Source organism: Jaculus jaculus, chromosome 10 (assembly GCF_020740685.1).
Source record: "Jaculus jaculus isolate mJacJac1 chromosome 10, mJacJac1.mat.Y.cur, whole genome shotgun sequence".
In the NCBI taxonomy this organism is placed as follows: Eukaryota; Metazoa; Chordata; class Mammalia; order Rodentia; family Dipodidae; genus Jaculus; species Jaculus jaculus.
In genome coordinates this window covers 38,411,963-38,425,421 of record NC_059111.1, presented here as the reverse complement: position 1 = coordinate 38,425,421, position 13,459 = coordinate 38,411,963, and the positions used below count along the sequence as shown (strand labels likewise).

At 41.4% G+C, this 13,459-nt stretch overlaps 1 protein-coding gene and 1 pseudogene across 2 annotated transcripts in view; one reads left to right on the top strand and one right to left on the bottom strand.

Moving 5' to 3' along the window:
• The window catches only part of Filip1 (filamin A interacting protein 1), a 259,788-nt gene that overhangs the window by 48,075 nt on the left and 198,254 nt on the right, over positions 1–13,459 (bottom strand). The gene's annotated exons all lie outside the window — the stretch shown is intronic.
• On the top strand, positions 3,920–5,588 carry LOC105944139 (annotated as a pseudogene).

Sequence of the window (13,459 nt, the reverse complement as noted above, 5' to 3'; positions counted from 1 at the left end):
TGACCACTTTTTGCCCCAGGCCACACCCATAAATTCTCGCTCTCCCCTTGAGTCCTCCTCCCTTCCTGGATGTGACAGCCAGACCGGACGCACACGATTTTTGTGCCTCTTGGGGATGCGAGACCACTGGGGACGCCTATTGGAAGCTCTCTTCTAAATGGGATTATATTACTGTTAAAAGAAAAACCCCATCTAAATTCTCCCTCACTTCCCCTGGATGGTCAACTGAACCTGCTTGCCGACAATGGTGTAACCCGATATCTATCTCTTTCACTGAACATGCAAAAACCAAGGATTGGGGACTTAGAGGATTTGAGTGGGGCCTTCGCTTATACGTGTCAGGGAAGGACCCCGGCCTAACTTTTAAGATTAAGCTGATCAAAACCCTCCCAGATTCCCAAAAAGCCAGTATAGGCCCCAACCCTGTACTCCATAACCCACAATCCCCAGCTCAACCTAAGCCACCCCAGCAATCACTCCCCTCTACTTCCCCGACTGCAGCTGCCTCTGCCTTTTTCAGACCCACGGTTCCCCCAAGGTCCCCCTCCTCTGCCGATCTCATCCTAACTCTGATCAATTCCTCTTCAGATCTTTAATTCTGTCAACCATACTCTAAAGGAATGTTGGATTTGTTACTCTTCCAGCCTCCCCTTCTATGAAGGGCTAGCCGCCTCAGGAAATGTAACATTTACCAATGAGACCTCTGGCCTATGCTGGCGGCCCCCACCTGGCACTCAGGGACTCACTATGAGTTTTGTCTCTGGAGCAGGACTCTGTCTGGTAGGCCCTTGCATGTTGTCCCCTACCTCCATCCAGGAAATCTGTAATCAGACTCTTAGCATAGACTCCCAAAATTACAAATATGTTTCAGCCCCCTCGGACGCCTACCTCGCTTGCTCCACAGGGTTAACTACCTATATAGAAAAAACAACTTTTCTAGAGAAAAAGGACTATTGTGTGCTTATCAACTTGCTGCCCAGACTTGCTATAAGAAATTCTGATGATTTTCAAAGAATCTGGAATTCTGGCCCTTCCACCCCTTCTAGGAATAAGAGAGAGCCTATAACTACCTTTACATTAGCCTTAATAATGGGGTTGGGCGCTGCAGGAGCAGGCACCGGCATAGCTTCCCTTGTCACCTCTAACCAACAGTACGCTCAGCTCAGCTTAGCAATAGACAAAGATCTACAAGAGTTACAGTCAGGAATGCAGAACCTAAAGGACTCGGTTTCTTCACTTTCAGAGGTTGTATTACAGAATAGAAGAGGCCTAGATTTATTATTTTTACAACAGGGGGGAGACTCTGTGAAGCTCTAAAAGAAGAGTGCTGCTTCTATGCAGACAAGACTGGATTAGTAGAAAACAGCTTGCAGAAAGTATGAGAAAGCCTAGAACAACGCAAACGGGAGAGACAACAGAACCAGTCTTGGTATGAATCCTGGTTCACCAGGTCCCCCTGGATGACTACTTTAATCTCCACCTTGCTAGGGCCACTTATCATCTTAATTCTCCTCTTCACCTTTGGTCCATGCATAATAAATAGATTAGTTACCTTTATTAGAGAAAGGATCAGCACCGTCCAAGTCATGATACTTAAACAATAGTACCAGTCTCTTGCAGAAACTGAAATTCCATGATTGGAATTATGACAAAGAAAAGGGGGAAACGAAAGGATAAAAGTTGCCCTATTTCTGCTGCCCTGTTTTCTAGTTGCTCTGCTAACCTGCCTTTTTAAGCTTCTGTAATATGGCTTGCTTGCTGCTGCACTGAATCACAGAACTGCCATTTTGCAACTGCCTCCATTTTGTAAAAAGTATACCATGAGGACCTGACCTTTTGTACGCCTTACCCAATGCCTAAATTCCAGGAACTCGAGCTGAACAAACAACTCCTAGTTCCTCATAAAGACACAACCAAACAACGGTCAACACATATCTGAAGTGACACGAGCCCACCCCATAGGCCCCACCCAATCAGAGGGACCCACGGCTGAAAAGCCCCTATGACTCTGCATACCTGTGGTTTTAGCCTTTATAAGCTGACCAAACCCGTTGATAGGGGCTCTTCACCCCTCCTGCAAGAGGAATCTGTGTTGAGCCCCGATGCATCGGATTCAATAAACCTTGTGCGGTTTGCATTGAGAGCGTCCGGCGTGAGTGTTCTTGGGGTCGTGTAGACAGCCCTGAGCAGGGACCCCTCTGGGGAACCCCACAGTAATTTCAATTTATGTCCCCCAATAGACTCAGGATATTTTACTAAAATTATAACTTGGATTTCCAGCTGCCTGGCTGGAGAGGGCATCACTGTGGGTGGATCCTGGGGTTCATCCCTAAGGTGTTGCTGAGGGTGGCCTGGGAGTCCTGCTGCTGCAGGTTCCTGAGTGCTTGTATGTATGTGTATGTGCCTTAACTGCTAAGAAATCTCTCAGACCCTAGAACAATGTTAATGTTTGTAAAGATAATGGGAACCTGTAAAGTTGGACTGGAATACAATTTGCATTGTGAGATGATCATCTGTCTATGAGAATCAAGAGCAGAATGTGAATAAATGTCCCCCATAGCCTGAGGTATTTTTGATCAAGCTTGCAATTTGAGTCTCCAGTAGTCTGCTCAGTGAGATGTCAATTGGACTGAATCTTGTAGTCCAGCCCTAAGGTGTGTTAAGAACAGTTTTTCTTTGGCTGCTTATGCTTGCTGGATGTTTGGTGGATATCTCTCTGCCTGGGCCTATGGAAATAAGCTAGCCCTTGATGGTGTTTCCCCTGGATTCTGTAAGCCTAAACTAAACACTCTCCTCCCATAAGCTGCTTCTGGCCAGATGTTTGTCTAGCAATGTGATGATAACTGCAACAGTTCATATTAACTGGGGTGTGTACTCAAGTGTTACATAATGCACATGGTAACTATAAATGTGACTAAGGCTACACACACTCAGTTGAAGGTCCACTGTGGGTCAAGGTCTTCTAAGAACAAGGATAACTTTTTATATTTTGCTTTTACTTATTTATTTATGAGAGAGAGGATAATTACTTTTTTAAAAAAACTGGATCCTTGAAACAGAGCATCCACTGGTATCCCTTGAACAGCATAATCTGACCACATGACCTAAAGCCATGTCTTCATAGGATTTTTCCTTATTTACACTGATGACAAAAAGAAGGTATTAGGAAGGGCATATGTGAGAAAGACTTCACTGAGCATATGTAAAAAAAATGCTTATTCATATTTAGGCAGTCATTGGCTTACCAGTCAGGTGCTTTCATCACCCCCTGAACAACATAGGTGGACAATAGCAACAGGAGAGTGTGCCAAACACTGGTATTGGGAAATTGGCTATAACGCCCATAAGCCCGCCCCCAACAAGGGAGGCATTAATTTCCAAATATCCATCAGCTGGGAACCTAGCATTCAGAACACTTAAGTTTATGGGGGCACTTGAGTCAATACACCACATAGAGTAAGCAGGAAGGAACATGATCATAGGGTAAATTGGAAGCTTGGTGCCTGAGTTTGTAAGCTGAGGTAATGGAGTCTTCTTTGGGACCTCTTCTGAGAGAGTGCATTAAGTCTATTCAGAATTGCATACAACTATGCTTATTTCTAGTGTGTTATAGATGCCATGAAAAGTCATACAAATCTGAAAGCAGTGAAAAGCTGAGCAAATCAGAAACTGCTGGACGGAGGGACAGCGGCATAGATAAGGGCATGAAGTAAGACGACTTTCATGATTTGGATTTGGAGACATTGTAAAAAATGACAATGGATAAGGATACCAGAATATTCCTTCCTTCTGATAGTACACTGGGTATAGAATAGACATAGTCTACCATTTCTAGTTTCCTTTGTACTTCAGGTCAGATCCATGTATTTTTTTAAGTGTTTAAGAAAAGATAAATCAAGGGGGTGGCTGTGCTGGGAAAATGGTGGCTTCCGGAGAGAGTGGGCTTTGGGCGGTGGAGGCAGCACAGAGGAGGCATTTATGACCTTCTACATAGGTGAAACGAATAGAGAAAATAGGTTTAGTTCTAACATCTGTCCTAGTTCCTCTTACTTTAATTTGAACCCATTAGAGGTTCGCCAGATAGAACTTGAGGTGACAGATGAAGAAATAAAAAAGAGGTTTTGACATCCTGACAAAAATCAAGATGCTCTCCATTGGAGAATCTGCTTCTCTTTTTCAGATAGATGTAGATCCTAAGGAGTGTTGGGAGCTATGAACCAAACCCTTGGCCATGTTAACAGAGACTGCCCTATGGCAAGTTAAGTTTCTACTTCCTCACCTAATACTCAACTACCAGAAACAATGGGATTGTACACCTGGCTAAACACTCCCCCATCCTGCCAGTAGCTGATGAAGAAACAAAGGCATTGCAGTTTAACTCGTAACTCTGTGATCTTTGCCCTAACTATGTCCCCTTCCCCTACAACTCCTTGCCCTGACCACATCCCCTTCCCCCTACAACTCCTTGCCCAGACCACATCCCCTTCCCCCTACAACCCTATATAAACCTGCGTGGAAAAAATAAAATCTCGAGGCCTTGACAAACACCTAGCATGGTTTCCTTCTTGTGTCTCTTTGCCTTTTCCCACCCAGATTAGCTTCTCCTCCAGTCCTTGTTCAACTCCCCTCTGGCTGGGACAAAGGAGAGAGCCACCCCATCATACCTCAAAAGGGCCCCAGCTGAAACTAAGAAAAATTGGTGGAACTAGCAAAGGTGCTGTTTTCCTGATGAACCGGATACCAGCACAAGGGGGAAGGAGACCAACACAGAGAAAAATCACTCCTACCAAATCAGAGGCCCCCAACACCTCATCACTGAAGCAGACCAAAAATGAACCCAACATGGCTCAGGGAAATTTTGCGGAAGAGGGGGCAGAAAGAATATCAGAGCCACATGTTGGGTCATGATATGCAGAGACATTTATCTCACCCATAACTGTGGGCTAACTCCACAATGCACAACCCATATACCTCAACAAGGAGGGGCCAATGGGGAGGGGGTAGGTCATGGATGAGCCTAATAATGGTACCAAACTGACTGTATTTGCTGAATACAAAACTAATTAATAAAAAAATTAACAAAAAAAATGAAAAAATCAAGATGATGTTGACAGAGCACAGAGGCTTTTGAAGCTGTGGACAAAGCTTGTAAGTTGCTACTGGATAAGGAACAAAAGAAGAGGGCCTTGGATGTAATTCAGGCAGGAAAAGAATACATGGAACACACTGTTAAAGAGTGAAATAAACAACAATTAAAGAAGGAAGGATAGTGTACAAATGTAGAGGAGGATGATCCAGACCTGTTCAACAAACAGTACATAAACAGACCATGAAACTGTTTGCTGAACTGGAAATCAAAAGGAAAAATAGAGAAGCCAAAGAAATGCATGAAAGGAAATGACACAAAGAAGAGGATACTGAAGCTCAAGAAAAAGTCAAACAAGAAAGGGGATGGAAGAAAAACTGAAGAAAGTTTAAATGGTTGGGTGGATAGCTGGTGAAGTTTCCAAGCAAATACAAAGGAGAAGAAAGAGAAGAATGAGAACTTCCTGAGACCACCAAAAGTAAAAATGGAGCAGCATGAGTGACCAGCCGGGTCACAGCCACAGAAACCTCACTATCTGTCTTCTTTCTGCTTTGAAGGACTCATTCTTTCCTCCCACTTCCACCCCAACATAGACTAGCACTTGCTTTTTAGTCCATTTTGGTTTTGATACAATTTAATATCAATCAGAATAATTCTTTTCTATATTGAAAGGAGGGGCTCGTTTAACCTTCCAGTCCTAAACTGTAGAACAACAGGCTTGGAAGATACCACCATGGGTGCTGCCTTCCCTTACCCCAGCTTGTAACTTGGTGTTTTGTACTCCTCTGAATTGTGATGGCTAAATATGTCCACGTATAGCTTGTGGGAATCATCCAGTTGAATGTTGTACTTACTGTGGTGTTGCCATGTCTTCAGAGAAAAGCCTGGACTACCTTAGGAAGCCCCTTCACTTGCTTCTGGGTATGCCATTCCTGTGAAGCTCCAGGTCAGACAGGGAGGGCATTGTGGGCACCCAAGGCAATCACTTGATACCCTGAAGCCCTGTAGTGGTTGGCATGTGCCCTTCTGTCTGACTGACCAATCAACATGGCATGAAAGCTCCAATCCAACTAAACCCATTCATTTTCCAAAGCAATTAGCCATCCAGTACCATGTGTCTGCACTCAATAGTGGTAATTATTCTTTTTTTAAAATTTTATTTATTTATTTGAGAGCAACAGACACAGAGAGAAAGACAGATAGAGAGAGAGAGAATGGGTGTGCCAGGGCTTCCAGCCTCTGCAAACGAACTCCAGACGCATGTGCCCCCTTGTGCATCTGGCTAACGTGGGACCTGGGGAACCGAGCCTCGAACCGGGGTCCTTAGGCTTCACAGGCAAGCGCTTAACTGCTAAGCCATCTCTCCAGCCCGTAATTATTATTTTTAAAAATATTTTTATTTATTTATTTGACAGAGAGAAAGGGGAGGAGAGAAAGAGCAAGAGAGAGAGAGAATGAGAATGGGTGTACCAGGGCCTCCATCCACTGCAAATGAACTCCAGGTGCATGTGCCCCCTTGTGCATCTGGCTAACGTGCATCCTGGGGAATTGAACTTGGATCCTTTGGCTTTGCAGGCAAATGCCTTAGCTGTTAAGCCATCCTTCCAGCCCTAATTATTCTTTCTAAAAAATATTTTATATTTATTTACTTGATAGAGAAAGAAGGAAAGAGAGAGAGAGAGAGAGAGAATGGGCATGCCAGGACCTCCAGCCTCTGCAAATAAATTGCAGATGCATGCGCCCCCTTGTGCATCTAGCTAATGTGGGGTGGGTCCTGGGGAATCGAACCAGGGTCCTTTGGCTTTGCAGGTAAATGCCCTAACCACTAAGCAATCCCTCCAGCCCTAATTATTCTTTATGTATAATATATTTTTATATGCCCCCCAAAAAGAAAAGATAAAATGAGGTGTGATAGTATACACTTGCAATCCCAGCACTTGGGAGGAGATAGGGCACAGGAGAAATGGAGGTCACTTTCATATTCTATATTTTATAGCACACTTGTGCCTCATGTTGTAGAAAGAAAGCTGCACATACATATTGTATGTTGCATATAGCTCAGCACATAGTGGACTGCTAACTGTTCTAAATTAACCTTGAACTTAGATTGTACTTTGGTAGAAACATGAAGCTCAAGGGCCTTGAGAATATGTGGCCCCCACTGCACAGAGAGATAGTGCTGACAGAAATGCAGGAGGTGCTGAGAAAACAGCACTAACTCCATGAATCTCAGAGATAAGGCTGGCTAGATTACTTTGGAATGGCTACCGTCATTCATCTTTATTCCCTATAGAGTGTACTAGCTGGAAAAGAGGGAGAAGACAGCTTTTGGGAATATTAATCCTGTATCATCCCAGTTTACTGGTTCTCTGAATAAAGTAAAGCTTAAAGATTTAACTCCTGGTATTTGTGGTGGCAAAAAGCATAAACTCAAGGATTCCAGTTAGACAGGCAGGAAGATCAGGAGATCAATATCATCCTTGGCTATATATCAAGTTCAAGGCTAGCTTGGGCAAGACCCTGTCTCAAAAAAATTAAAATATACATAAAAAAAGAAAGGAAGGGGGCTGGAGAGATGGCTTAGTGGTTAAGTGCTTGCCTGTGAAGCCTAAGGACCCCGGTTTGAGGCTCGATTCCCCAGGACCCACGTTTGCCAGATGCACAAGGGGGCGCATGTGTCTGGAGTTCGTTTGCAGTGGCTGGAGGCCCTGGCATGCCCATTCTCTCCCTCCCTCTCTCTCTCTCTCTCTCTCTCTCTCTCTCTCTCTCTCTCTCTCTCCCTCTTTCTGTCTGTTGCTATCAAATACATAAAAATAAACAAAAAAAATTTAAAAAAGAAAGGAATAAAAAAGAAGAGAAAATAGCTGGGTGTGGTGATACATGTTTATAATCCTAGAACTCAAGAAAGAGAGAGGAGAATCAGGATTTCAAGGCATCCTTGGTTACACAGAGAGTTTGAGGATAACCTGGTTTTGTGAAGTGGCATCAACACAAACAAAAGTAACTCTTAGTGAACTCTTATAGGGCTAGAGGAGCCATTTAGAAATAGCAAGATGCCCAACAGAAAGTCCCTGTAGGAGGTGGAGAAAACTGAATCCTAAAACCATGGCACTGGCTGGTAAGTCCCAGTGCCAGAATTGGATTACCAAACACAGAGAGCTGTTGGTCAGGGAAACACATGAGGTTTCTAAAATAATGCAGGCCATTGCCAAAGCACTTAGTTACCCACCAGAGATAAATGGTAAGACCCTACTTCTGAAGACACCACAGGCTATGGACATAGGATGAGAGGTCAGGCTAGAACTTAGAAGGAAACCAGCTTCCTGCTGGCTAGTCCTCATAATGCTGGAAAGTGCTACATGAGCTGCTTGGGATAATGACCACCAACAGCATGAACAAGCAGGGGATTCCACAAGCTACAAAATGAGCCAGCCAAACAAGATATACATACCTGTGCAATAGTGTCAGATAGCCTATGCAGGTAATCAATGGCTCTCTGGATAAGAGGCCTGATCAGTGGTAGAGAACTACTGAGAACCAGGTCACAATCCTACGGATACTATGGTCATAAAACTCCAGAGGGAAGGTCCTACTGGTCATTGGCTAAGAAGAGTGACTATGCCCATAAGAAAGTCTCTTAAATAACTATGCTTATCCCCTTTAATCCATGCTGTTCTCACTTTTGGTTGGAGAAACTTCTTCTTTTTTTTTTTTTTTTTACAGATAGCAGCAAAAATTGTACAGAACCAAGATCCAGCAATACAATAGGAAAATATAGCCAACTACCTAGTACAAGATGAGCCACCTCAATCACATCCACCAAGGTCCAGGAGACACCACAGAGGACGTAGTGACTTAAACATGAGTGTGGCTCTCACTGCTAGTCTGACAACCAGCTTCAAGGAGATGGTGATAGACTCTGAGGACACTCAAAACTCATCAAAGCAGAAATACGGAGAATGCAGAGAGCTCAACACTAAAGTAGACTTTAACACACCTGACAAGGGTCAGGGAATGTTGTAGAAGTAGGAGCAGAAAGATTGTAGAAGGTTTTGCTGCCTCCCGACTAACTGATTCATTAATGATCCTATGATGAATATGATCAACATGCAATATGTTCACATAGTAAAGTTCATAATTAATTAAAAAAATAGAAGACAGACTAGTTAGAAAGAAGGAATTTAGTAGAGGAGAGATTTGGGATGGGAAACGGAAGGGTGATTGGAAGGAATTATGATCGTGATATATTGTCTATATTTATGAAACTTGTCAGTAAAAAGGTGCTTTTAATATTTTATTTATTTATTTGAGTGAGAGAGTGAGCAAGCGAGAGAGAGAGAGAGAGAGGCAGATAGGGAGAGAATGGTCAGGCCACTGCAAACGAACTCCAGATGCATGCACCACCTTGTGCATATGGCTTACTGTGGGCACTGGGGAATTGAACTTGGGTCCTTAGGCTTCACAGACAAGCACCTTAACTGCTTAGCCATCCCCCCATCCTTTTTTTTTTTTTTTTAATAAGAAATAGCAGGGCTAGAGAGATAACTTAGCAGTTAAGGCACTTGACTGTGAAGCCTAAGGACCCATGTTCAACTCTCCAGATCCCACATAAGCCAGATGCACAAAGGCGAGGCAAGTGCAAGACTGCACATGCCCACTAGGTGGCAAAAGCGTCTGGAGTTCATTTTCAGTGGCTGAGGCCCTGGTGCCAATTCTCATTCTCTCTCTCACTAAAAATACTAACAATAATGATGATAATAATATAATAATGATAGCAGTAGGATCCTTAAGACATGCATTTCTGAACTTTAGAGGGATGAATTAAGACTAAAGTAACCTCAAGTTTAGTCACAGATAAGGCCAAATTCAGGCCATGAAGATTATTTGACTAGTTTCTTAGATAAAAGTTCACATCCAAGAACTAAATATGTCATACAATGAGCATGAAAAGACCCAATTTTGATTAATCTTTTCTGTTCAAACCTTTCACCACCATGAAGAATTTTCTTGAAAAACAGAGTATGCACATGGAGAAGGATCCAGAGGGGAACCAACTCCAACATAGAAAGCCCTGCCTTCCTCAGCTCTAGTTCCTTCTCTGAAATCTGGGATTCATAATGCTAATCTGAGCATGGGACTACAAATAAAAATATAGGTGTACTAGAGTTATTCACTGTGGGGCTAAGACACAACACATTTTTCCAGCATTTTCCTTTCTTAACACCTTTTTTTTTTTTTGGTCAATGTGCAAAAACATTCACCTGGTATTGTTAGTGCTGATAAGAGGCATCCCCAGAGTTTTTCATTCCACAGTGTAATCTCATTTATCATTATTTAATGTCTGATTTTGCCCAAACTGCTGTAACAAGGTAGTAATTCAAAACTGAATCCAATTAGTTTGGAATTTGAAGGACAAAAGTTCATAATTGGGTGCTGGAAACTGTTACTTTTAAACTAGTTGCTTTTGCAACTGCATTCATCTGTTCTGTCTAGAACTTATACTAATGCTACAGCTAATTAAAAAAAAATGATTGAAAAGTATTTTGCATTACCCCATTGTCTGTCAGAATTGATCAGTTGCCTGACATTACAATTGCCTGGATTACAGGTGATTGTATTGATGTTTTGTTGTTGTTGTTGTTTCAAGGTAGGGTCTTGCTCTAGCCAAGGCTGACCTGGAATTCACTGTATAGTCTCAGGGTGACCTCAAACTCACAGTGATATTCCTGCCTTTGCTACCCAAGTGCTGGGATTAAAGGTATGCACCACCATCCATGGCAGTAGATAAAGATAAGGTCACTGCAATGTTTTGTCTGACACTTGGTAAACTCAAGTTATAATTACTGACTGAAAATTTGTTAAAGTGTCATTCTAATTGTATTGTCAATTGTTTCCTGATGATTTTCATTGTGTGCTTGCTAAAACTCATCTGTTTTAGTTCTCAGGGGCTCTCTGATTAATAGTGAAAAGTAGACCTAGATTTTTCAACCTTGTAATTTAAAAATTATAAAGTAAATCATAATATTTTCCTAACAAGTAAATTTGTCTGTGAATCTCACTAAGTAGTATGCTTACCTATGAAATATACATTTATCATTGGTACATCTCTTCACAGTAGTTTTTGCAGTTGTTTTGTTTTCATTTGAACCAGTCTACTTTCAGGAAAAGCTTTCAGGAAAAGAAACACATTCTCCAGAATATTTTATAAATCAGGCCAACTCATGTTTAATCTCTTATTCTTTTCAAGATTTAAAGTCTTTCTTGTGACCTCTCTTTAATTTATTAATTTAAGTATAGGAAATTACAGAAATATATCAGTAAATTTATGACACTAGAAAGATTATTGTAGCAGTTTTTCTTCCAAATAGTCCTTATACCACATATTTACTTTTCATAAAATTTTTTTTTTTAATTTTATTTATTTGAGAGTGACAGACACAGAGAGAAAGACAGATAGAGGGAGAGAGAGAGAGAATGGGCGCGCCAGGGCTTCCAGCCTCTGCAAACGAACTCCAGACGCGTGCGCCCCCTTGTGCATCTGGCTAACGTGGGACCTGGGGAACTGAGCCTCGAACCGGGGTCCTTAGGCTTCACAGGCAAGCGCTTAACCGCTAAGCCATTTCTCCAGCCCAACTTTTCATAAAATTTTATGTGACTAAAACTCATAATATTGCTCTTTTGTTGAAATTAAGTCACCACTTTCCACCTACATATTTTAAAATTGTATTTTACTCCTCTAATACATATTTTTTATTACACAGGATTTATCTGGCCTTTGGAAAGTTAAAAAGCAAGTGTTATATATCCCATTGACACAAACCAAAACTGTTGATGGCTGTTTCCAAAAGGAAGAAACCAGATCAGGCTTGATGAAAACAACCCCCATGAAAATGTGAGCAGCTGTGCCCTGTATTTTAAATAATTCATCCATGCTATGCACAATGATGATAACAGCCTTTACCAATTTGGTAAACTGATTTTGAATACTAACGTGTGTGTGTGTGTCTGTATATATAATATTTTATTTATTTATTTATTAGAGATAGAGAAACAGGCAGATCTAGAGAGGATGGGTAGGTCAGGGTCTCCAGCTGCTACAAGCAAACTCTAGACACATGTGCGTCTGGCTTACTTGGATGCTGGGGAATCAAACCTGTCCTTTGGCTTCTTAGGCAAGTGCCTTAACCACTAAGCCATCTCTCTAGCCCTATTTTACACACACACACACACACACACAGAGTTTATATATATTTATATAAATATGTTGTATATTTTTATACTATTTTAATATATTTTATATTAAATTTTTGTATCTATTATAAACTATCCCTAGAAATTCTATGAGCTTCATTAATTGGTCTTACTATGCATTGTTAGCAAAAATTTTACAAATTGTATCTCTAAAATGTTTTTGTTTCTGATAGGAAACATTTAAAAAAAAATTTTTCCAAAATTTGATTATTATTGGTTGAGGATGTATCTCAGTTGGTAGAATGCTTGCCTAGCATGCATGAATCTCGGGACTCCTCAACACTGCAGAAACTAGGTGTGGAGTCGTATACTATAATCCCAGCACTTAGACAGGAGGATCAAGAGTTCAAAGTCATCATCAGCTACTGTGAGTTCATGAGCGGCTTGGGCTGTATGAGACCCTGTCTCAAAAAGAAACAACAACAACAACAAAAAAAATTTAACTGTTCTTTTTAATGTTTTTTATATGAATTTTGGAATCTCATTGTATAGTTCCTATATTTAAATATGTAGTTTTAGGATCACATTAAATTTGGTACTTTTGTTAGGAACACATTAAATTTGTTGAGACATATACAGATGCTTGATCATTCCAAGGGAATATATTCCATTCTTGTAGGGAAGGCATGGCAGCAGGAGAAGAACTAGTCACATTGTAACCAGAGATAGGAAGTGAAGTCAAGTGATAGAACCTCAAGGTCCACCCCTAACGACCTCCAGCATGTTTCTCTCAACATTCTGGTCTACAAAATCCCATCAGGTTGGCCCATTAAGTCCTGCTTACATCATTTTATGGCTTCTCTATCCCAAAGTGCCAAACTCTTCCACATTCCTTCTACAAAGCAGTTCCAAAGGCCCGTGATCTACATGGTCACTTCTTTCACAGCAGCACCTCTACTCTCAGTTCCAATTCTCTGTATTAGTTACTTTCTCATTGCTGTGGAAAAATGTCTGACAGGAAGCAACTTTAGGCAGAAAAGTGTTTACTCTGGATTATAGTTTTCAGGGGATTTTAAAAAATTCTTTTAAACTTTTTAATTAAAAAATAGTATTTTCTTACTCCATCATCCATGATGAATGTTGATGAGCTCAATATTGTACCGGTCTTGTGCAGGCAATAAC